The 24,718-nt window shown below is 44.9% G+C and overlaps 1 long non-coding RNA gene across 3 annotated transcripts in view; it reads right to left on the bottom strand.

Moving 5' to 3' along the window:
- Positions 1-24,718, bottom strand: part of LOC117886669 — a 44,547-nt gene that overhangs the window by 9,324 nt on the left and 10,505 nt on the right. The window contains exons 3-4 of one of the 3 annotated variants that reach the window (XR_004648018.1): positions 16,068-16,424; positions 2,526-5,646 (exon numbers count right to left, since the gene is read on the bottom strand). This is a non-coding gene — a long non-coding RNA (uncharacterized LOC117886669). Of the gene's footprint in view, positions 1-2,525; positions 5,647-16,067; positions 16,425-22,465; positions 23,190-24,718 lie in introns of those variants that run through there. The other 2 variants (XR_004648019.1, XR_004648020.1) reach the window with 2 other exon arrangements.

The raw sequence follows: 24,718 nt of genomic DNA, 5'->3' as shown, positions 1-24,718 counted from the left end.
GTACGGAAAAACGTACAATGGCCACAACTGTTCTGTTTCCCTACAAGCCTGGATGATAATGTTGCCAGAATTGGAACAATACTGTCTTAATGGTGCCTTCTGTGCAGCACTGACACTACTGACTAGGGCATGCTACCAGCTTAGACTAGTTTAGTGCCCATAGTGCTTTGTGCCAGCGCTAACGCCATGTGGCAAGACTTTTCCAAAGTCCTGTCAGGTGTTGTTGTGTCAGGTTCTTGTGTCACAACACAGTAGTCCTCTCAGTTAGCTGGGCTTGAATGTACCTGTGTGGCCACTAATATTCACAGACCCACTACCCTCTGAACCCCACTATTTTTTTTAAGCATTACCAGAGAAAAGCAGTGACCCCTTGATACATAGATCCAGCTAAACAATCCCTGAAGCTTCCCTACTCCTTCTTCCTGGTTCTTCTTTCCTCCAGGGTCCTAGCTCCCACCCTCGTTGCTCTATAAACACAATAACAATATTTATCCTATCATCCTAATCATCTTCTTTGTTTGCCATCTTAGATAAATATCATTCCAATCATAGAGACCGATTCATGACTCAAACTGATGGCAGTACTCCAAAACCTGCATACCCATGGATTTGTGTGTGTGAGAGACAGTGAGCGAGATAGCAAGAGAGATTCACTAAGCTAAGAGTGGAAAATTGGAAGCCAAGTGAATTGACTGTAAAGGAGATAATTATGTATAATTAATTTACTGACTAATGATTGCACCTGGTACAACCTCACTGAAGCATGAGATTAAAAAATAGGTTTGACATTTCTTAATAGACTGGTTTTACATTAGTGTTACTGTCTTTTTGACTGAGCCTACATTTTTATCGCTGTGTTTAATTTTGTGTTGTTTCATACAGAGTATCTATTAAAATACAGTTGCTTAGTGCTGGTGAAAGGATTGACATCACTGGAGAATGAAGCTCTCTATATGTGCAGCACAAGCACAAAAATGTTACATATTCCTGCTACTCACTAATTAGCGTGAAGGCTGACATGGAGGCATCACCTTTAGGGCCAGGCTACACTACAAAAGTAAGTCGACCTAAGTTATGTTGATGTACAGCCACTGCAGTAATTACATCGGTTTTATGCATTCACACTATGCTCCTTGTGTCAGCAATGTGTATCCTCATCAGGAGCTTTTGCACTGATTTAACTGCCAGTATGGGGCATTGTGGGAGGGTTTCTGAAAGGCAGCAATGGGCGATTTAAGCTACACAGTGTCTACACTGACACGGCATCAACCTAACTACATTGACTTAAGCGCCACGCCTCTCATGGAGGTGGAGTTATTAAGTCAGTGTCGTGGGTGAGTTACATTGGTGGGAGTTACATTTTAGTGTAGACACTTACAGAGTTAGGGCTACGAACTGTGTAGTGTAGACCTGGTCTTAGCTGGGCTAAGAACAGTTCACCTCTATGCCCTTTCAGTCCATGGCCTATCTGCCAACAATGATACCAAGTAGTCATGTGTCTGGTGGTAATTTTGTGATGTGGTTATCTCTCTGGTCAAAGCTTTCTGCATATTGTAGCCCACCAAATAGCTCCCAGAGATTAACAATGTTCAGATACTACCAACCTAGGCTGGAGTCAGACTGATGACGGTGATTCAGAGGTAAACGTTTTCAGAAATATGGGGTGCAATCTTGGCCTAATGAAGTCAATGACAAAATGTCCATCACCTTCAACGGGGCTGTATTTCACTGATGGCAGTGACCATTTCCCAAACCATTCAGACTCCTTTTGTAAGGAGTTTGGAAAGAATTTTTCAACTTTTATTTTTATACTCTGATTCCTGATAGCCAGTGTAAACCAATGGAGTAATTCAGATGCAGGTGTCACAGAGCATAAGTCTTCTTTCCAGACTGATGTGTTGTAATGTTATTCTCTGTACTGTAAAATGCAACTGCCATTCAGCTTGAAAAGGAGAAAGATTAAAAAAAAAAAGAAACTTCTCCCAAGGATAAGACTCTGAATGATACCTGAAAACACCAAAGGCAGCTGTCAGACATGACCCAAGAAAGTAAATGTACGTGATCTTATGTACAATGTAAGTCAGTTTCCAATTCATTATTATCCTTGTTGAACAGATTTTGATATGGTAGGGAAGAGTTGAAATCTTCTGATGGAGAAAAAAATAGATTGGGCTATCACAATGAAACCCAACAGCTCCCCTGTTACTGTAGTATGTGAACACCTCACCATTTTTTTATGTATTTATCCTCACAACACCCCTGGGAGGTCAGGCAGTGCTATTATCCCCATTTTACAGATGGGAAACTGAGGCACATATCAGGGGGTAGCCGTGTTAGTCTGTATCTACAAAAACAACAAAGAGTCTGGTGGCACCTTAAAGACTAACAGATTTATTTGGGCATAAGCTTTCGTGAGTAAAAACCGAAGAAGTGAGGTTTTTACTCACGAAAGCTTATGCCCAAATAAATCTGTTAGTCTTTAAGGTGCCACCAGACTCTTTGTTGTTTTTGAGGCACATAGAAAGTCTGTGGCAGAGCAAGGAATTCTCAAGTTCTGGGCATCCTTCCTCTCTGGATGGTTCCTCTCTTGATGATTTTAAACAAATCAACATTGTTTTCTGAATTGCTAGTAACACGCCACATTTACAGGGCCTCATTCTCTAATCCCATTCATTTCAGTGCATGCTGGACAAGAGCCCCAGTCACCATTTTTAAACGAGTGCGAACAGTCTTTGTTTCTGCCCTTTATAGTTTGTCAGTAAATCCCCCAAAACGGGAAATATTTCCTGCATGTGCCATGGTCCACTGCAGTACAACTAGGCTTTATATTTTAATAAGACACATTAAGTGCTTTGTGAGTGAGATGTAAAAAATATACGTGTTGGACCAGATCCTCAGCTGGTGTAAATGGATGGAGCTCCAAGGGATTTAAACCTGCTGTCATTTTTTGCAACCTGTTAGTTGGCTGCTTGTGATGATTGATGATTTCATAATCTCCTTTAAATGATCAGCCTGAGCGAAATCATGCTGATTGATTCCAGTAACTAGTTGTAACACAATGATTTGCTGTCAAAAGTTCTACCACAGTACTGTGAAGACTGAGTGAAGGGCCAACTGCTAAATTGGGTCACTTGCCCTAACAACCAGAATTATGCCTTCATAACAGCAAGAAAAATAGTAGTCCCTTTGGTGGCTTTAAGAGCTTTCAGAGTATACAGATGAGAGCATACATAGTTAAAGTAGGTGTACTCCTAAGACACATCTACAGTTTCTCCATGCCATACAAAGATTGCTGTGTTTTGCCTCCTCCGCTCCCCTCATTGTAAATGCAAAGATAATTTTGCCTGTGTCCCATCTGCCCAGGGCATGGTTTGCACTTGACTAGTGACAACAGAGTAAGAGAACCCACTACGTCTGTGCTGCAGCAACAGGTAACAAAAATGTGAGCAATAAAAAGTGTAACCATTTGTCCTGACTTTGTCTGTAGTAACTGTTATCAACAGCAATTTGTCTAACTCTATGAGACCAAAGCCCAGCTCACTTTACTGACACAAGTAGTCCCACTGACTGAAATGGCAGTCAGCCTATTTGAATTCTGGAGCCATTCTGTCCTTTTGTGCTGAAGATCTGAGACGCCAGAACAGAGCATAGTGCATGAAATATTTGTAAAACAACAGCATTTGACACATAGTATTATACCTGTTTTAGGTAATGAATTATAGAGTCAATGAGTCTGATTCACTGCTATGCTACTCCAGATGGACATTGATATAGCTCCATTGAAATCATCAGCCAAGCACAAGGTGGTGAATCAGGACTTTTCTTTCTGATTTTGCAAAATGTGTATAGAAATTAAAAGCTCTTTCTTGCAGAACATTTACTTTAATGTATGTGGCTTTTCCCTGCGGTACTTACAAAATGTAGAAGCAACAAGAATGCGTCTAGTCTGCAGTTTTACTACTCAGAAATGACCAGAAATGTAAAAGTCTCCATAATGTTTTGTGCAAAATTCATTCAACAGCATCACCGGGGTGTTGATTAACTCTCCACTCTATTCAAGGGAATGAGACAGGAATTGAGGTAGCTGTAAAATAGGCCTGCATTGTGAGTGAAATTCACTCCGGTGCAGAATGCTAGCACATGGTCTATGCACTACTTGGGTCCTCAAAATAAGATCAATTCACAAAAAAGCCATAAGTTCTAATTTATTTATGAAAATATTCAAACAATTGGGAATAATGGAGACATTCAGACAAACCATGAACTATTTGTGGATAATTCACAGATGGAAAAAGCAGCTAAATGCAGCAAGTGAATTATTTTCAACATCTAAGTCTAATTATAAAGCACGCACATAAAAATGGGCTACAGTAAAAACAAAGGGCCAACCTCAGCACAGAGGAGGCTCTGGAACTACAACCACTTACATCAGATCTGAATTGGGCCCAAAGCTTCAAATGTTTCAGCAGTTCAAGGCAGTCATATAGAAAGACAAACCACACACAGAGACAAACCACGCTTCCTTTTTTTCATTAGCCACATTTCTTTCACCGTATTACATGTTGCTAGAAGGTAAAATAACAACAGCTTCTTGCTGTTGGGAGATGAGTTTTGTGCTAGAGATTTCTCAATGGTGTTTAATGCAAATCATTTTTGCAGTTTTGCAGGAGTGAAACAAAGGATGGAGTCTATAATTCAGGATGAAATTCACTTCGCTGCATAAAACCTGATAATCAGGCACTGTGCAAGTAAAACATGGGGAGGATGGGGAAGCCAAATCCACCCTCCTACTCAGGGTCTACAGTTCTAACAGTGAGTTCAGCCCTTCTAGGCTACTTGCATAATCAAGGATCCTGTTTACAGTCCGGTCCCATGACCACCCTTAAAGACAAATATAGACGCCCCTCCCAGACATCCCACTCAGCTGTTCTGCCCTATGGTGGTGCTTAAGTGACTAGAAGGCTCTTGCATTCTGGAGCCACACTAGGGAAAATGGTACCTTTCCTAATCAAATACCTGCATATAATAAATGGGAAACCACAGGATTGTTTTTCCATGGACACATGGAGTCTCTGAGGCTCAGATCCACAAAAGGTATTTAGGATCCTAACTCCCACTGCAATGAAAGACTGCAGAGTGGCTGAGGAACAAAGAGGAATGGCAGTACAGGAGAGACATGATGCACCAAGCTTCTTTCCAATTGTTCCAATGCGCTTCATCACTTGCCAGTCCAGAGTCTTTTCTCACTTACTCCACTATAAATCAGGAATAATGCTGACAAAGTCCAACTCCAATTAAGTATAAAATGCCTCTGAGTGAAGAATCAAGCCATTATGTACTTAACTTTCTGCACCTAAGTGCATTGCACATTCTTAAAAATTAAGCTTCTGAGTAGTCCAGTTGTATTCAATGGGACTATTAATCTGCTTAAGTGTTTTGCTGGATCAGAGCTTATTACAACATATATTCTAAGCATGATGATTTTGTACACATGAAGATTTATTTATAAATGTTATTTAGTAACATCTTTTAAAATATATAATGGCTTCATACTGGAAAGGCATTTGGTAAGAATGGATCTGATCCGAGCTCCTAATTGAAGTCAATAGTCAAACTTCCCTTGATGCCAGTGGGAATTGGATTGTGCTAATAGAAAATACAATTGATTACAAAAGTAGGAATTGATTGAAAACATAATTATCAAGCTTTAAAAAAAGCTGTTGACTGATAAGATCATTTTATATAAATATTTCTAAATGTTTTTATGGTATACAAAATTTTTTAAACATGTGATTTCAGGGATGCGCCCCCCCCCCCCAATAATGCAAATACACATACACAATAGCAGGACAATGCTTCATCATAAAGTGACAACCTCTCACCAATTGTATATTATTACCTGCATTTTTTGTTAACAAACGGCTCATGTCACACTATACCTGCCCTTCGATTGCCACATACACAACCAACTGAAATTCAAGCAACTCATTTTAATCCGTTTTCTACTGAGCACAAAAGCGGCAGCCAAAGCTTCCCCTGGTCACAGAGCATTGAGTGCACCCGCGATACACAATAGGCTATTTAGCCATAAATCTCTAATTATGAAGGGTCCCACTGCTGCTCCCATTGCAGTCAATGTGGCTTTTGCCACTGATTTCAAGAGGGGCAGAATTAGGCCCAAAGGTTTTTGTGACAGGACTCTAAGGGGCTAAGCCACTGTAAGTATCAACTGGTGTAGCTCCATCTGGCCCAGAAACAGTCTTCCATGTCTCTTGCTCAGCTGCAGCGTGCAACGCTGTCTGCTTCTGCTCTGCCCAAGACAGTGCGGGGTCAGCCCCTTGTACGTGGCATTAACCAATACACTAGCACACTAGTAGTGTTCATGTGCATTTTTGTTCCAACTATGACCAATACTGCCGGAGAATGATTGTGCTGAAATAATGTGCCTTAATTGTGCAATGCAGTGGTTGTATAAGACGAATAGCATTTTCACAACAGCATAGTAAAGCAAAAGGGGCTATAGCTGAAAATGAATGACACAGGCGGTACTCACATGAACAGTTTCGTCTGGACTGCCAAAGCAGAGGCAGAATGTGTGGAAATATACACATTGTACACGGTACAAGATATGCCAACATTCATTTTTGTTTATCACATACGTCACTGTGACTCCCACATTTGTGTAGGGAAAGGAGACGCAAGACCTGCAGATATACGAAGCCTTTCCTACTACCCTCTCAATCATTGGTTTTAAAGCCTGGAAGTCCAGAACCTTATTGCTTTCTATTTACAGTACATGGTGCCTTTGTGCCAAAGAGCTCCCAGTGCTTCCAAATAGAAACGTGTGAGCGCTCTATGGGATCTGTATCTGATGCTCATTTGATAGATAGATTTATAGGAAAAAGCTTTTGGCTCAGCTCCTCAAAGGTACTTAGGTGCCAAACTCCCACTGACTTCATTGAACTCAGTGGGCATTAGGCGCCTAAATACCATTGAGGATCTGGGCCTGGAGGCCAAAATGTACCTTTCTCATACAAGTACTCCCAGTTACTCTCATGCGACTGTCCACGGGGAATGCACCCTTGTGCAGAGGGCCAACACAAGGCCCTTAAATCCTTAAAATAGGGCTAAAGCAGGCCCCAAGTGCTACATAACTCTTGCTCTGGTCATCAGAACAGGGGTAATTTCACCCTCAGAGAAAAAGGGGGCGAGAAATATAGTGCTCACAAAGTCAGACAATGTGAGAGTCAAGACTAGAACTCACGAGCCATGGTTTATAGCCCCCTTTTCAAGCAACTTGCTGTGAGGAGGATCTGTGTGTTACATTAATCCCCCTTCCTGGAAATAATCCCCCTAAATTATTTGTAAAGTATTTATTAACATGCTGTGTAGGCACTCATATATTCTGATGATGGACACCTTAGAAATGCAGGTAGTAAATATGGTGAAGGAAGGTGCCTAAATCCTATTGAATTTCAGTGGGACCTAAACATTTCACTCCCTTAGATGCCTTTGAAATCACAGTCTAATATTTTGAGTAGATTATAGATGCTAAATGCGAGTTAACATGTAAATGACACACTATACAGGGAGAAATCTTTATCCAGCAACCATGGGAGGCACGTTGCAATAATTTTCCTGTTTCCCTTTCACAAGGTACACACTATGTGGTATGTGATATTCAAGATTAATGGCTTCAAAAAAAAGGACACTAGGCCGCAGAACACCAGTCTAGATGTAAAAGAGGGGCAGTTCCAGTAACTGAGTCAGTACATGGAAATCCTCAAAGATCAGGGAGATGACAATATACTTTAAACAAGTGCTTTGTTGTTATTATCTCTTGTTCCTTTCACAAACACGGCATTGTCTGACATGGCTGTCACTAACCTTGTCAGAATACCTTTCAGGCAACATCATCACCATGAGTTGGTATTTTGCTTCTCCCAAACGGATGCCATTGATGTTAAAGAGTAACATTGATTGAATTGTTCTGTCTTGATTTCCCCTTTCTACAATGCTGTATCTGCTCTATTCTCCCTGTTCATCCAGGCAGTATAACACAATTTGTTCACTTATTTACACTCCATGTCAACTTTAATTTTTTTTAAGGTTATGCCAGCCACAGCTATAGAAAGATGAATTCACTTTTTTATATATAGTTGCTACGTCACTGCTTTCTTCTTTGCTAGCTAGAGGGATGTAACTCCAGGCCAGATCCTAACACCGACAGACCTACCGAAGAGTATATGAAAATGGAATTTACACTCTTAGCTAGATAATGGGATTGACTGCGCAACTGATTTTGTAACAATAGTTTGATACATTATCTAATCCATAAGTAAAAGTCCACTGATCTCAGTGGTAGATTTGGCTAAATAAGGACTTCAGGCTTTAGCTAACATCAGCATGACTTCTTTAATGTCATGTGCTTTTTCCAGGGCCGGTGCAAGGAAGTTTCGCGCCCTAGGCGAAACTTCAACCTTGCGCCCCCCCCCCCCCCCCCGCGGCAGCTCCCCCCCCCCCCCCCCGCCCTGAGCCGCCCCCGCCCCCAGCACCTCTCCCCCGTCCTCTGCCTTGGGGCACCCCCCCCCCACAGCAGCTCCCCCCCGGGGAGCCGTGCAGCAGCTCCTCACCCCAGCTTACCTCTGCTCTGCCTACTCCCCGAGCATGCCGCCCCCACTCTAATTCTCCTCCCCTCCCAGGCTTGCAGCGCCAAACAGCTGATTGGCGCCACAAGCCTGGGAGGTGGGAGAAGTGGAGCGGCGACCGCGCGCTCGGGGAGGGGGCATAGCAGAGATGAGCTGGGGTGGGGAGCTGCCGCACAGCTCCTCAGGCCGGGGTGGTGGGTAGCTGCCGTGGGGGGGGTGCCTCAGGGTGGTGGGGGGAGCTGCCGCAGGGCTCCCCACCCCAGCTCAGCTCTACTACGCCCCAGCGGGCAATGACAATAATTGCATGGAGCGGCCGCTGCGCTGGGAGAGGGAGTCTGAGCCACATGTGTCAGCGCACCGCCGGCAGCCCAGCCCAGCCCAGGAACGCTGTAAAAAAAAATTGGGGGCACCGCTTTTTGGTGCCCCCAAATCTTGGCGCCCTAGGCAACCGCCTAGTTTGCCTTAACGGTAGCACCGGCTCTGACTTTTTCAGAGAAGGAGGCCAAACCACAAAACTCCCTTACAGCTCTCACTGCGCTGAGTTTACCCATGGTTTGGGGAGGATTTGAAGCTGGGGGGTTGATTCCAGGCTCATTTCTAGGTTTTTTTCTGTTCTGCACTCACCTCCAGTACAGAAAAAGGCTAGGAACTCGGACTGCAAGAGATGTAAGCTGGAGCTGGAGGAGAGGAACTCCGGGCAACACTTGCAAACAGTGTGTTCAGTGAGCTTAGATGAGGCAAGGCAGGTGGGAAGTAAATGAGTGGACGCTAGGTCAAATTTGGATTTATTTATTTATTTATTTATGTGGGTATGTGAGGCCAAAACATGATGGAAAGGAACCAGAGAACAGGGAGAGCTTAAGGAGCAGTGTAACAGGAATAAAGATGGGGAAAGGGTGGCTAGGAGGAAGGTGCAAATGGGTTTCATTCAGACATGTGGAGGGCTTGTAATAAGCCCGAAACCTCAATGTTGCTCACTGGAGAGAAGAGGACAAGGGAGATGGGGACACGCATGCTGTTAGAAGGACAGCTGAGCGCTCAGCCCATACATAAAAAATGCTCTGGTGGAAACTTTATTTTGAATGCACTGAATCAACCTCTTTTATCCATTTAATTATCTTTCCAGTATGAAAAAAATGTACTTAAAGAAGGGGAGGGGAGAGTTCAGAACTGCCAAGATTTCTTGCCGTAGTGAGATCTTTATCGTAAAAGGAAACAATTGTACCTTAAAGTTAAGAGAGGCTAAAAATGATCCATTGTGTTATGATCAGCCCACAAGCAGTTGTGGAAACCTTCTTAAAAGGCCCTTATATATCACAACAGGGAAGGTTGTGTATTCAACAAACTGACTATCCCAAGAGGAGAGGTAAAGACAGAAATAAACGCTAGTTACTGGTTGTGAATCACCTTAGCATCAGAGCTGCCAAAGGTCACTTTTCTACGTTCTAGCTAGACTGAACGCAGCTAGACTGAATAGCAGCTGAGCGGTAGGAGCGAAGAGGTATAAAGACAATTTGAGGCACGAGAGTTAAAAACTAATTATAACAAAAAGATCAACAGATTAATCATGAAATGAATTAAGTAAATAGCACTACCGTGAGCATCAAACAGAAGCATCGAGAAATGATGCATTTACCTTGCAATTATTCTCACCAATAAGTTGCATGTTTAGTGCTGTAATTGCAAACACTGGAACCTCCAGTGCATAATAGCACGTAATTACCAATGAATGGAGGTGATTCGGCAGCTTTCAGACATGACATCAATGAGAGACCCTAATAGATATAATGAAGGTGAATGGATGAGTGGTTTACTTTCTTGACAGATTCCAAACTGGGCATCAAGCCTCTTGACAGTAGGTGCGTAATAAGCAAATAATAAAATGAGTTGTGTAGTTGTCAAGAAAACAGGAGTGTGACTCAGTATGTCATACTTCAGTAATCCAGCAGTGACCAGTTGTAGAGCTAACTAGTGAAACTCCAGCTAAGGTTTAAATATGCAGATATATGTGATTGGCTGAGTATATGGCAAATTTGCCATGATTAGATGGCTCTCCCTATGAGCCCAAATGTTGCCTCAGAACAAATTAAACAACATTAGATCCTGATTTGATAAAACACTTAAGCATGTGCTTAAAATTAAGTCCATGTGTAGTCCCATTAAAATGCTTTGCTTAGCTTCCAACCAAAAGTCTATAAAATTAACTTCTGGCACTGCTGGAACGTAGCTATCTGCCCTGGTAGTGTGTCAGATACAAACAAGATAATCTTATGATTTAACACTTTCAGAGACTAAAATTGGTACAAGCACAGAACCTTCCTTCTTAGAAAATGTATGGTTTTCAAGATATGGTAGAATATGAGAAGGGGATCATTTCATTTTGCTAAACTGGGAAATCAAAAACCCAGAAGATCAGAAATGGGACACTGACTAGGTCTTGTGAATCACTGGGTTTATGAAACAATTTAGAAGCAATTTCTTGGTCTCCTTTTGCTGGCCTGTGTGTTAATGCTATGAAAGGAATCTGTGTAGCTGTACTGCTCGCTATCTCAAGAAGGTGGCTGAAAAGTCTTAAAGGTGGCCCTACCTGTGTGAGATCATTTTGGCCTAGGGTGACCAGACAGCAAATGTGAAAAATCAGGACAGGGGGTGGGGGGTAATAGGAGCCTATATAAGAAAAAGACCCAAAAATTGGGACTGTCCCTATAAAATCAGGACATCTGGTCACCCTATTTTGGCCTTTACATAAAGAGCATCTGAAACTGCCTTGTTGGAAAACCTAAATGAAATGAGGAGTGTTGGTAATAAATTAACCAGTTTTCGTTCCCTTCTATTTAATTGTATCACCAATAAATGCCTTTTTGATACTTTGGTAACTAGAACTATAAATCCATAACAAAACTATGTCTGCTGAATCAAATTAACATGGTTACATTGAAAGACGACTGGATAATGTAGGCTTCCTCTAGTTGGTAGGACTTGCCAAATACTGTCTGCGCAAGTATTCAAGTAGCAAGTACAGTTGTTAACGCGTTCCTTGGAACCGTCTCGCCTTCCCCCTCATTTGCAATTACAAGGTCCAACTACAGTTACAGGGGACATGCCTCATCTGCCAAGCCTTATCCCTGCTCAGCAAGCCCCTATAAATCCTATAAATCCCTCCATGGAGTCTGTCCATCATTGCGCTGAACAAGCATTTCCAGAGTCCTGCCTTCGATGGAAAGGGAGTGATTTATAGGACTTGCAGGAGCTTTCTTGGCTGGGAATGGGCCCAGTGGATGAAGCAAAGCCCCTGCAATTGGAGCAGAGTTCAGGTGGGCAGGGGAGTGTGCCAGTTTGGAGCAGTGGGTGAAAAGCAGACGCCTTTTCCCTTATTCTGGACCCTGACACATACCGGCTGGCCCTCAAACCATACTATGGCTGTAGTGTCTAGAGCCTCTTGATATTATACTTAGACTCTCCGGGCCAAATTTATCCCTAGGGAAACTCAATTGACTATTATAGTCCATTGTGTAAACGTGTATTTTGGCAAACGTTTAAGCACTTATATTGACTTAACCATCCACCCACTCTACAGACAAGTGCTCTTTACTGAGGAGCGGGCCCTTTCCATCTTTCCTCAGCCGCTAGCAGGAGCCCCCGCTCCTTCTCTACCCCACCCCTCAGACTAGTGAAATACCATCCACGTCCCTAGCCTTTAGCCCCACTCCCAGTGCCAGAGTCTATCCCTTCCTAGTGGGCTGGCAACACTGCACTCTACTGTCCCTCTACTCTTGGCCACTGGCCCCCAAGTTCCTACTGGCCCACCGACCCCTGCTAGTTGCTGGCTTGAGGCCAGGGTCATGAACTGGCAACAATGGGAGGCTAGAAGGCTACGCTTGGGAAGCAGGGACCTCCCGCCCAGGAGGGCACAGACGTGTTCTGGTTACACTGTTTCCTCCCTACAGTTCTGACCTGCTTAGCTGTCTGCTACTGTCTGCCAGAAATCACCTACCCCAGCACAGGATCCATTGCTAGTAGCCTCACATAAACCCCTCACAAATGGTCTGTCCCCCACTGAGGAGGCTTAGCCAGAGCATTAACAGAGAGGAGATACAGCCTAATGTGGAAATAGCTATTTCGTAAAGCAGCTGTCCAGGTGGTAGCTATTGATCAAAGTGGGATACCTGACTGGATTTAATTATTATTGGAAAATAGTGGAAGCAATTATCCAGATGCTATCGCCAGCCAATCACTTCCCAGGTCCTACTTTTTTTTTTCAGTGTGAGAGAATTTGGCGCAATACACGCGCAGGCTGGTAAAGAGGGTGGGGTTTTTTTTTTCTCTTCAAGGTTTTATTTTTCAGGGTCAGATTTGCAGCTGACCTCCTTTCATACACCCACAAAATGGGCAGCCATGTTTGTGCACAGAAAAGTGCCCCTAGAAAGGCGTGTGGGCATTTCTGATATGACTCCTCGGATCCAAACCCTCCCCTTTGGGTCAGCCCCACTATTGGAAAGGTCCAGGTTTATGGTTCCAGTTTGGCTACGCTCAAAGTCTCACAAAAATAGCCATACTTGTGAGATTTCAGACTAAAAGGGTAGAAATCTAGTGCGTTTAGATGTTCTCTAATGAATCTACCCTTTTGGCCTAAAATCTTGTGAAAATAGCTCATGAGCTTTGGAATGGCTGGCGTCTAAATTCAAACCCTAATTCAGTCTTTACTTCATGCCCTGGCCTCTGGTCTGCTAATTTACATCCCAAACCGGAGCCTATGGCCCATCTCGAGCATTTGTAAACGTATATCAGGGAGTTAGCGTCTGTGCTCACATACCCATGTGCATTGCACAGGCAGTTGTCACTGTGTACAAAGGGATATTATGGCTCAATTCTCAGCTGTGATGAGCTAAGGGGTAAGGAGCCTCCACGCCACCTTTACTGCCCTCCAACTCTCGGGAGAGACAGGAACCAATTCAGTCCTGGTTCGAGTTGGAGCCCCCAGTGGCCTGCTAAACTGGCTTTCTGCCTGCTTCGTGCTGCCAGAACAGCACAAAGCAGGCAGAATGAGGCCAGCATCAGACCTTACATCTGCAAGAGTTGTGCTTGTATTCATGGAGCCAAAAAATTGGCCCTGAAGGGCAAAAGTGATTGTATGTTTTACAATTTAAAAAAAAACCCAGCAGTCCAACGTTAATGTCTGGGTGAACTCACGTCTATTACATTTTAGCCCGGCACCTTATTTTGCATAGAGATCCTCGGTAGCCTTAACAGAGCACTAGCAGCCTGGGCAGGTGCTACGCGAAAAACCTCCTTTTAATGCAGTTGTGCATATAGTAATTTATAGCACACCCAGCAAACACACTCATCTAGGAGCTATGTTCAACTAACCAGCCTACTGCTCCAATGCTCCCCACCCAAAGCTATCTTATGAAGCACCTCCAAATTACCAGCGCAGCTGCTTCCTACTTGGACTCTGGGGTCAAGTTCAGAGCTTCAGGTTCCTCGCTAGAGACTGCGTCTCTATTTGCTTCCATTTGCTCAGGCCTAGGAACAGATGGCAATAAGCGCCTCGTTCACCAAAACTACTATGTTAAACCATAGGAGAAAGGACAACCTTAGAGCTAGCTGGGTCAAGGCAATACAGTGCTTTGTAGGTAATTACCTATATGCGGAATTGCCCCTAGATACAAATTAGGACCCATTGCAGAATACAGGGCTCTGTTGCTTAGTGATTATGCAGGGATGCCCTTCTGAATAGGCTTTTGGCTAAATCCTGCACTAGCTGATTCCCTTGGAAAAACCTCCCTGAAGCTTCAATCTACTAATTATAACACGTGGGAGGAGGTGCACAGCATGTCTCGGAATAGGTAATGGGTGGTACTGTCAGATGGAGAAGAGGAAATGCCCTGACTTAAAACAGAGAACACATCTCATTAAAAAAAAAAGGGCGGCAGGGAAATTGGCAAAAAAGAGGCTTGGTGAGGTTGCTGGGATCGCCAGGGGCAATCTGAAATTAGTTTACATTAGAACAGGTTGCACTTGATTTTTCTACAGTAGTTGTCATGGTTGGTAAGAATAACAAGACGTTAACATGGCAACTCAGCCAACATTGTAGAGCACACCACGCTCATACTGAGGCTGCCTAGAAAAACATCCATATAAATACATTGCCTGGACAGGGAAATTTTTAAAAACTCTTCAAGAGATGTTAGGGTTTGTCTACACAGCGAGGTGATGTGCTCTCTGGGGTGTGATTTCTAAAGTGCACTAACATACTACATATTTATTGGTCCTTATAGACTCTGCTGGTGCACACTAAAGGTTCTCTCATGCACACCAGCAGGGTCTATAACAACCAATTAATATGCAACATGTTTGTGTGCTTTAGGAAATCACACCCCTGTAGTGTGCATTATCCCACCCTGTAGACAGGCCCTCAGTATCCATTTCAGGAGTCTTTGAGGAGGATTATTTCCGTTAGTGTCAATTTTTCAAAGAAGCACCAAATGGTAGCCAAGTTTGCTCTCAAAGAGGTATTTGCAGGCACAACATTTGTTATTTCACCCACAAGTGATCACATTTTTAGAGCCCTGTGTGGATACAAAATTTGTATCTGCATCAGATTTGCAATCTGCAGACATGGTCCGTGGATAGCCACAGATATAAAGTAGATATCTCCAGATTTGCAGGGCTCTACACCTATTCATTGTTACCCAACTTGTGCACGGATCTCTTTGAGCATAAAAATATGGAGTTTTTATGTACTGCTTAATATATGTTCTAAACTAGGGAAGGGGTCATTTAAGAAGCAACTGAAAAATGTATATTGTTAATCTTTCTGTAGAAAACAGAGAACCCCTAAAACCACATTAATTTCCCCAGCGTCCACTCTCTAACACTCCTCAGGACATATGTGCCCTCTGGAACTACCCAAAGAAAAATCTTGGTCCTTGTAAAAGTGGTGAAAAATCATCCTGGAGAATCTCAGAAAACCAAAATGAAAGACATTTTCAGAAAAAGAAAACTGTTATTTTGCCATAAAAAGTGCACAAATTGGGCCATTTCTCTGAGGAAATGTCAAACTTCCAACTGGTACAAAGTCATAAAAGTTCACAAAGTTTGTCTCAGAGGCTGACTGTTTGCCATTTTTGCTGCACAAAGTTATTTTTACTATCACAGAAATAAATAATTCTGCTCTGGATCAAATGCACAAAATATCTTTTTTTTGCTTTTCAGCATTTGTGTACAAAACTTGTTCCTAACTTTCATTCAGCTGCTAGTGGCATCAGTAACCTTTCCACCTTACATTTCAACTTCTACTACAGCAATATGCACACCTTACGTGTTCCTTCAGAACTCATTTGGCACTCTCAATAGAAAACCATCACATATACATATAGCAAACAATATCAGGCAGAAATCACAGGCCAAGTCACTCACCATAAATGTTTCAAAGATTCCTTCTCTTCTCACCCTGGGATGCAAGGAGTAGAGGGAAGAACACAGATATTTACACACTCACCACCCTGTGGAGTGGCATTGATGCCTCTTTCTTCCCTCTTTCCCTCGACGAGCTCAAAAACGAAAAGAGAATGAGAAAGAAAAAGGTGAAAAATGGGCAACCCCCCCCCGAATTTGGCACTTAGACAAACCTGAGTCCATATTTCTTCTCTTCTGCTCTGCAACAAGGTCACACTTGGGCTCTTGTGATAGCTGCCATCTTGAACAATACACATGGGGCTTCCAGAGCGGAAGGCAGGAACTACTCCAGCTTGATCTAAAGTGCGTTCGCTGGTGCTGCAACAGAGCCATATGCTCTCCTGAGGCTTGGCACAAGGGGGGATCTGTAACTCACTCTCACCAGAATATGATATACCCAGTTCCTCTTATCCTCAGCCACTAATCATTGCACACTGCTGGGGCGCATGCATCATATCTGTGGTCAAAACAAGCATAAGCCCATTTACCAAATAACATACCAGCTGTTTCAGCATTGTAACACCTGTCTATACTGTGGCCAAGGCCTGAAGGCACGGGGAATTGCAGCTGATCAGCACTTCCAGTTTTGGCCTCCAAATGGGGAGGTCCCTATACACACTAAACTTGAGATACGCCTGAATCACAGTCAGGGATTTGAAGGCCTCTAAATCTTGGGGCTGTGCTGACTCAAAGCTGGATCTGAATTTTGCAGTTTGGGCCCATGTCTGTTGAAATGTGGTCCTGTAGACGCTCGCCATACTTTCAGTTTTCATTGAGGCTATGAAGCTGACGGATGAGGAAGTCAGCTGCAGGGGATTTCATTAAAACTCAAGCAATAGCCAATTCTGAATTTATACACTAGTAAATGCTAAGATGCAGCAAAGCACAATAATTATGGAAAAACACATGCGCAGAATTGTCATTGTCTGAGTCGTTCCTCATACATCAACATAGGTGCCAGAGGCAAAGTTTCAGCTTTAAGCACACTGACACTGCTAACTCACATGTGATGTAGGAGGTTGCAGGCTTCAGCAATGTGACTGCAGTGTTCTGATTCATGGTGACGTGTGCATGGTATCGGCTGTGCCATCCAGTGAAAACCAATTATGACTTTAGGGGAAAATTAACAGATGGTTGTGGGAGAGTTCAGGAGTATTTCTTCTTCCACCAGGCCTGGATGTTCACTATAGCACAGGGGTGGGGCTGGGTGTTGAACATCTAGCTAGTGATGGTGAGTAATGAGCACGTGCATTCACATGTGGCATTATGTGCAGCAAAGGCTGCCAGCTAGGCACATTCACTGCTCAACTTGCCATCCAGGTAACCCTGACATGTCCTACTGCACACCAATGCAAGAACAGCCCAGCAGACCCAGGCAACAGAGATGTAGGAATGAATTTCACCGCTCCTCTCAGTGATGGTTAAACCAGCACGCACTGGCCCAGCTCCTCAGCACAGCACACTCTGGTGCAAGGAGAGGACTGTGCAAATGGTGGGAATCAGCCTCCTTGGCAATCCCTTAGCTCTGCATAAGCAGTGCTGGGCCAGTTCTCCAGCCATTTGCACTGGCTGCCAATGGTCCTAAGGGGCTAATAGTGCAGCTGTAGCTGATAGGAAAGCACCAGCTGTCCTTGCTTTCCCCTGACCATGGTCCCTACCCTCATGTCAATGACACCAGCATGTCTCCAGTTAGGCAGACAATAAGTCAGTGATGGATTCCAAATCCCTCCTCTTCTGGAGTCCAAGAGAAATTGGGAGAGAAGCCACTTTCTGAGGTTTGTGAACGTCCAGCTACATGGGCTTTCTTCCCTTCTTAGCCTGGCCCAGTGTAATGAGCCCTCACTGGCCCCTACACACTTTCTTCATGGTGTATTGTTTTTAAAGGGAGTCCAGAAGCCTTCTATCTCCCCACCTTCAGCTTTGGGGTGGCCTCTTCAGGGACAACTGGATGGCCAACGCTGGCTCTTCCCTGGCCATGTATGGACAACTGGATGGCCCACACACGGGGGAGGCATAGCTCAGTGGTTTGAGCATTGGCCTGCTAAACCCAGGGTTGTGAGTTCAATGCTTAAGGGGGCCACTTGGGGATCTAGGGCAAAATCAGTACTTGGTCCTGCTAGTGAAGGAGGGGGCTGGACTCAATGACCTTTCAGGGTCCCTTCCAGTTCTAGGAGATGGAATATCTCCATTAATTATTATTATTATTATGTACACTCCAGTACAGCAGGGCACAGTGAGCCTTTGTCCTTGGTCTCTTTGTAATTTAAAAGGGACTCTGGAGCTCAGACCCCCAAAGTGAGCTGCCATATAGTGAAATCCCTGCCTCCATTCACCAGCAAGCCCTTAACCCTACCTTGAGGCTAGGAAGAAGCTGGGGCAGCTTGGGAAGGCGAGGGGGCTGAGGGCTTATGAGGGAGAATTGTAGAGCTTGGGGTGGGGGCAACCTCAAATATTTAAGCTATTCTGACAAGTTTAAGGTCTATATCCAAAATGTAGGGCACTTATTGGAACTGACCCTAAGCTCACCTTCTGAGGTGTGCTGATCATGAATTGTTATCCTACTTCCTTCCCCATCACTGCTTTCTTCTGCGGGCTCCACCACTGGCTATGGTGATTGTTTTCTTGGAAAAGGTAAAACCTGTAGTTTGGTAATCTCTATGGCTTCTGATTCAAAAGTTGCTACATGACTGGATCTGCGTTGTGTACTGATGAATTTGCAAATGTTTGTGTATGTAACTTCCGCCTCTATGCCTTATGTCAGTGAGAGAAACAGGCCGCTACTCACAATCAGCCAGAGGTGCACACTGGAGGAGCTGGACCCTAGTAATAGGTCTGCTTTTTGGCTCTCTGTACACTATTGTCTGACATTTCACATCCCTCATTTGCTTTTAGTGTAAACTCTGAGGAATAGTTGTGTGGGCTGCAGTACTTTAGATGCCAATGTAGTCAAAGTGTAGCTGTGTTGGTCCCAGGCTATTAGAGCGACAAGGTGGGTGAGGTAATATCTTTTTATTGGACCAGCTTCTGTTGGTGAGAGAGACAAGCTTTGGAGCTAGACGCACTCTGTGTAAGCTCGAAAGCTTGTCTCTCTCACCAGCAGAAGTTGGTCCAATAAAAGATATTAACTCACCCACCTTGTCTCTCTAATGTAGTTGAAGGACATGAACATTAGCGTTACAAATGACAGGCAGTGACTAGCTGGACCTCTGGTGCAAGCATTTCTTTTTTTGTTAAGAGGTTTGGGTGTATCATTAACTGGAAAACCTTTCCCAGTGAATACTAACTGCAGCTTGCACAGAGCCCACAATGTGAGCAATCCACCTCATTGGCAGAAGACAATAAAGGAGTACGCGCGCACACACACAGAAAGAGAAAGAAAGAAAGAAAGAAAGAAAGAAAGATGCTCACTAATGCCCACGTTTGAATTTTAACTGCCGACCAGGGTCCAGACATCTGGACCAGGTTCAGAGGTAGTGTAGATGGCTTTGTAAGTTACATATCAATAAGTCAGTGGGAGGGGCTGTACATTGGCCAGATTCAGAACTGCTGTGCCTTCAGACAATGCTGTTGTGGAGCAGAACCCGCTCTCACTGCATCTGAATTTGATTTCAAAAGAGAATTTCCCATGAAAGAAACAATGTCCTAAGTTATGTTTTATTCTTTGGTTGCCTATACTAGGCTAAGTTAAACAATGACATAGAATATAAAGGTTCTTTCCCCTCCCCCCCTTCGGAGAGAGTGAACATACCAATAATTGAGAGTACGTCTTTTTTTTAAATTGTTACTTTGGTCTGGAATTCCCAGTTTGAAATGATGGCTACGGTGAGGAAGGTGCCTGGCTCGGTTTGTTACAGTAAAGCTGCGTTGTACTTTAGATTACTGATTAACAAACAGCAATGGGGCTCTGCCTTGACCTTTTCTCATTTGAGCAAATATGCTCTTCCCTGCCACTTGTAAACAGCAGGTTCTGGTAACTGAGTCACGTACTTTTCACACCATCGAGGTTAGTTTTCTGTTCATCTCTGTCAAGGGTTTTAGGCATGTTGAGTTTGCCCGACTCAGTAAAGCCATTATTTAAGATGATTAGTAATAGCAGTAGCAATACCACCACCACTCCTGTGACACTAGAGATCTGAGGGCCTCCAAGTGCTTTGCCAGCATTAATTCAAGAAACCTCACAGCCCCCCATGAAGTAGGTAGTGACTGTTATCCCCATTTTAGAGCAGGAGAAGAGAGGTGTTAGTTCAGAAAAATTCCAGAAGGGTAGAAGGGGGCAAAGTTGTGCCAGCTTCCCCATTTCTGCCTCCCTGCTGAGACCATGACTGCTCATGGGGGGGAGGGGAGGGAGTTAGCTGGCCGGTCCCAGCCTGGAGGGGGGCAGGGAGGTGGCAGACCAGTCTTATCCCAGGCAGTAGAGAGGACAGTGGGATTGGGGGAAGGCATTGAACTAGTGGCTGGCCTTAGCAGGGATTGGGGCCTGGCCCACTCTGTGCTCATCTTTGGCCAAGGCTCTCATTGCGCCTGTTTCCTGGCTGGCTGGCAGGTGGAGAGGAGGGTGCCAGAGGCCATTCAATACAATCTGCCACCCCTTCCACCTCACCCCCCCATAGACCTAGAGTGGCAGATTTGGCCTGGCTGCCCTTCCATCAAAAGCAAGTGGTGTTGCAATCTGGCACATGGAGTGGCAATGCTATTCACTCAAATTTGGTCTGGCTGCCCCCTAGCACAAAGGCGGGGTGGCCAGGCCAAATCTGCCACCCAAGGCTGCTTCCTTGTGGGGGCAGGTCTGGGGGGAGTCAGCTGGCCCCCAACCTATAGCAAATGACAGCCCTGCTGTACAACAGAAGGGTTAAGGTCATTTGCAGACGTAGCCTTGGGTTTTGTGTGCCTTAATTGTTGAGTGCTGGACTGGGGGCTGATTTGCAGAGTTTCCAGCTGAAGTCCATGGGAGTTATGGGTGCTTAGCAACTCTAAAAAAAAAAAAAAAAAAAAAAAAACAGGCCCAAAGTCTGGGCACCCAGCATGGCCATGTTAGAAAACTGTGGCCTGAGGACAAAATTGCACAAGAAGTCAATGGGAGAGATGGGAACCGCACCACAGAGTTTTAGGAGCTGAGCCAAAGCCACTAGAGGCAAAGGGAGTTTTTCCATTGGCTTCAATGAGTTTTGGATTAGATTTATAATGGTGCCGAGGCACCTACCGCCCATTGAAATCAGTGGACGGTGGGCCCCTCGTTACTTTTGAGAACCCCACTATTACTGACTGAAGAACTGACAGTCTGTCAAGAAGCTGTGTACACCTTGATTATGGTCCTATGGCCACCAACCCCTCAGTCAGGTTTTATGGTAAATCACACTGCGGGGGGCGGGGGGGAAGGCAGACTACTGCAAACACAAAATAAGGACCCTCTTTGCAGCTGACTGCACTAAGGTACATTTCCTACCTGCTCCTTTATTTTCTCTGCCTTCGTTCTCCTCACTTTAAAGCTTTGCAGCTGTCAGCTGTTTGTGGTGGCTGAATCTGTCAGGGCGGTTGTAGCATTCATCTTAGCTGAAGGTTGATTTATCCTGCAGTTAACTATTCCCTAATTATCATTCTGAAGCATCAGCCACTCAGTAAACAAGGTGAAAGTTTCACCTAGATTATTAACCAGTCAATATCGTCTAAGATTCTTCATGGCAAAGGGTAATTATTTGAATTAATTACAGATTCCTTGCAGGTAGATTATGTCACTGTATATTCTGGGTTGGATGTATTATAATGGGTGAATGACTTGTTTTTCTTGTTGCTTGGATTTATTCAAAAAATCTTTCCCCTTGTAGACACACACTACTCCCCCAAACCAAACCTGATGTTGTATTTAGAGGAAGGATGTCCAGTGGTTAGAATATTAGTCTGGGAATTGGGAGACTTGAGTTGAATTCCTCAAGTTGCCACACTCTTCTGTAGGAATGTTGACACCATGCACTAAGCCTGTGTGGGGCCTGGGTGTGTGGGGCTTGGGTGTGTGGCCTTGATGTTTCCAAGCCCATGTTTGAGCATCCACACTGCAATGTAAACCTGGGTTTACAATTGCTGGACCCAAATCTCACACCCGTGCTACTGCATCCATACTGCACTACACAGACCTTCAGACTCGGGTCTATTGTTTGACTTGTGCCCACACTGCAAAATGACAGGGTTTGGACCGGAGTCACAGCAGGGACCAGGGCTGCTCCTCACAAAGTCCAAGGAGCTGCATGCTTGCAGACCCACGTCAGATGAACGTGTGTGTGTGTGGATGGAAGGAGCTTTGGGCTCAAACCTGAGCTAGAGCAGGGGCTTAATGTGCACTGTCCACATACCCAGTCACCTTGGGCAAGGCCCATAGCCTCTCTGTGCCTCAATTCCCCCCTCTATAACCTCAGGATAATAGTACCTTACACACAAGGATGTGAGGATAAATACATTAAAGATTGTGAGGCTCTCCTATACTAGCGTGATGAGGTGGGGTCATCGATCAATATGTTCAGAACTTTCAAACCAAAGTAGAAACACTTTCTCCTCTCACTGACCCCCCAAACTCCCACTGTCCCAAAAAGTTCTCGTTGTAATACCTTGCAGTTGAATATAGCCACTTTCATCCAAGTGGTTTAGTGAAGATGTTTGTAGTTTTTAAAAGACTCAGCTTAACTAAATAGCTGTGAACTAGCTGAGTAAGTGATGTTTCTGAGTGGTGTGATGTGATTTTCAGAAACTGCTGCTTGGTTGAGAGTCCTCCTCCCTTTCTGCTGAGTGTGGCTAGGGATCCGATGCATAACCCAAATCGCCAACTTTATTTAAATGGTAATTTATGCTGTTAGAAATAGGATCTCAAACACTGAAGGACAAAAAACTATCTTGACTTTGGACAATAAATCCCAACTTCTTGCCTGCAGTTTCTAATTCTCTGGTGTCCTGTACCCTGAGCCCCTTCTCGACAAGAGGCCAGCCCCAGGGTTGGGGATCGGGTGCTGCTTTCAGAGGGACGGCAGGATCCAGCTTTCTTTAACTTCCTGCAGCTTCAAGGAGTGTTTGGCTCTAAATCCCAAGTTCCAGCTATTTCTGTGAAGAAACATCCCAGTGTCACAGAGTTTTTAGTCGTGTGACTCCCATGCACCCATCTGAAAAATCCAGCCTAGTGTCTCAGCCCATATATATCACGTATGAAAACATCCCAAACACTGGATACACATTCTGGGGTTCAGCTCCTTGTTTCCCTTCACTTACATATTCTACAGCAGAGGTATCCTCAGGGCCTAAAACCCAGGCAGCAGTAGGAGCAAAACCCTTTGCTTGTGAGATCCTGATGGGTGTATAACATGGGCCAGCAAAGTGGTATCCTGAGGGCTCTGTAGACATGAGGCCAGAGCCTCAGCTGGTGTAAATCACTGTTGAAGCTACTGGCCATTCACATCAACGGTGTCCTAGGGAAAAGCCATGTGGCTGTGCGCACAGGTCATGAGTTACATGATGCCAGTGCATAAGAGACACTGACTAAGCTGCAAATAACATCAGTTTCACATGATGGCAGACCAGCTGCAGTGTTTATTTATCCCCTCGGAAGCACTCAAAACCACTCTGTCACAGCTGCCCACGGCCAGGGTTGTGAAAAGGCCCATTCATCCCTTAAGCAAGCGGTCAAGCCGGGGGAGCCAGTGCGTATGCAGCAGCACATCCAGTCTGGCTGCTGATGGGACAGTGCTCAGGTCTCCGTGGAGACGTGGGCTACACTGGGATGACTCCACAGGCAGGCTGGAGGGTGATAATCATCCAAACCAACTAGTCATTCCTACAGGGCTATGCAGCACCACAGCGGAGGTCAATGCTGTGTGCAGAGAGACCCTCACACAGGGCGGGACTGAGGCCTAGGCACTCCCAGAGGCATGAGATTTCAGTACAAGAGCAGTTCTCTTTTTTTTCAGAATAAGCTTCGAGCAAAGAGCCGTTCAAAAACATAAACAGAGGGCCCTTGATGCAGGGTTGGCTCCCTGAGCCTGAAGTAACAGCTCTGTGAGGGATGAACGACCCAATGCACCTCCATGCAGCACTAATTGCAACTAAAGTGGGGGGGAGGGGCTGTGTGCGGCAGAAGAACAGTGTAGTAGGCCTGGATCCAAGCAGAAACACCCCAGCTGCTGAGCTAGGTACAGGGACGCCTTCGGCTGCCACCCCTGCCTTGCCCCCTGCTGTCACACACTGCTGCAGATTCACGGGGACCCCAACACCATGGTGTGTCTGAAGCTCCAGACTGCCTTGTTCCAGCTCTGGCTGCCCACGAATACAACTAACAAGGCACAGACCACTCAGTAGAACTCCATCATCATGCTTCTATGGCATCCCATCTCCTCTCCTTCAGCTATACATGGCTTGTAGGTCCTGTGGACAAGTGCACTGCCTTCTTGCAGTAGCCCTGTGGGACAGGCTATACCAGGGGTCGGCAATGTTTGGCACGCGGCTTGCCAGGGTAAGCACCCTAGCGGGCCGGGCCAGTTTATTTACCTGCTGACGTGGCAGGTTCGGCCGATCGCGGCCCCCATTGGCCGCAGTTCACCGTCCCGGGCCAATGGGGGCGGCGGGAAGCCACGGCCAGC

Source organism: Trachemys scripta, chromosome 13 (assembly GCF_013100865.1).
Source record: "Trachemys scripta elegans isolate TJP31775 chromosome 13, CAS_Tse_1.0, whole genome shotgun sequence".
NCBI classification, from domain to species: Eukaryota; Metazoa; Chordata; order Testudines; family Emydidae; genus Trachemys; species Trachemys scripta.
Note: the sequence above shows the minus strand (reverse complement) of the source record. Positions and strands in the feature narration are given on the sequence as shown.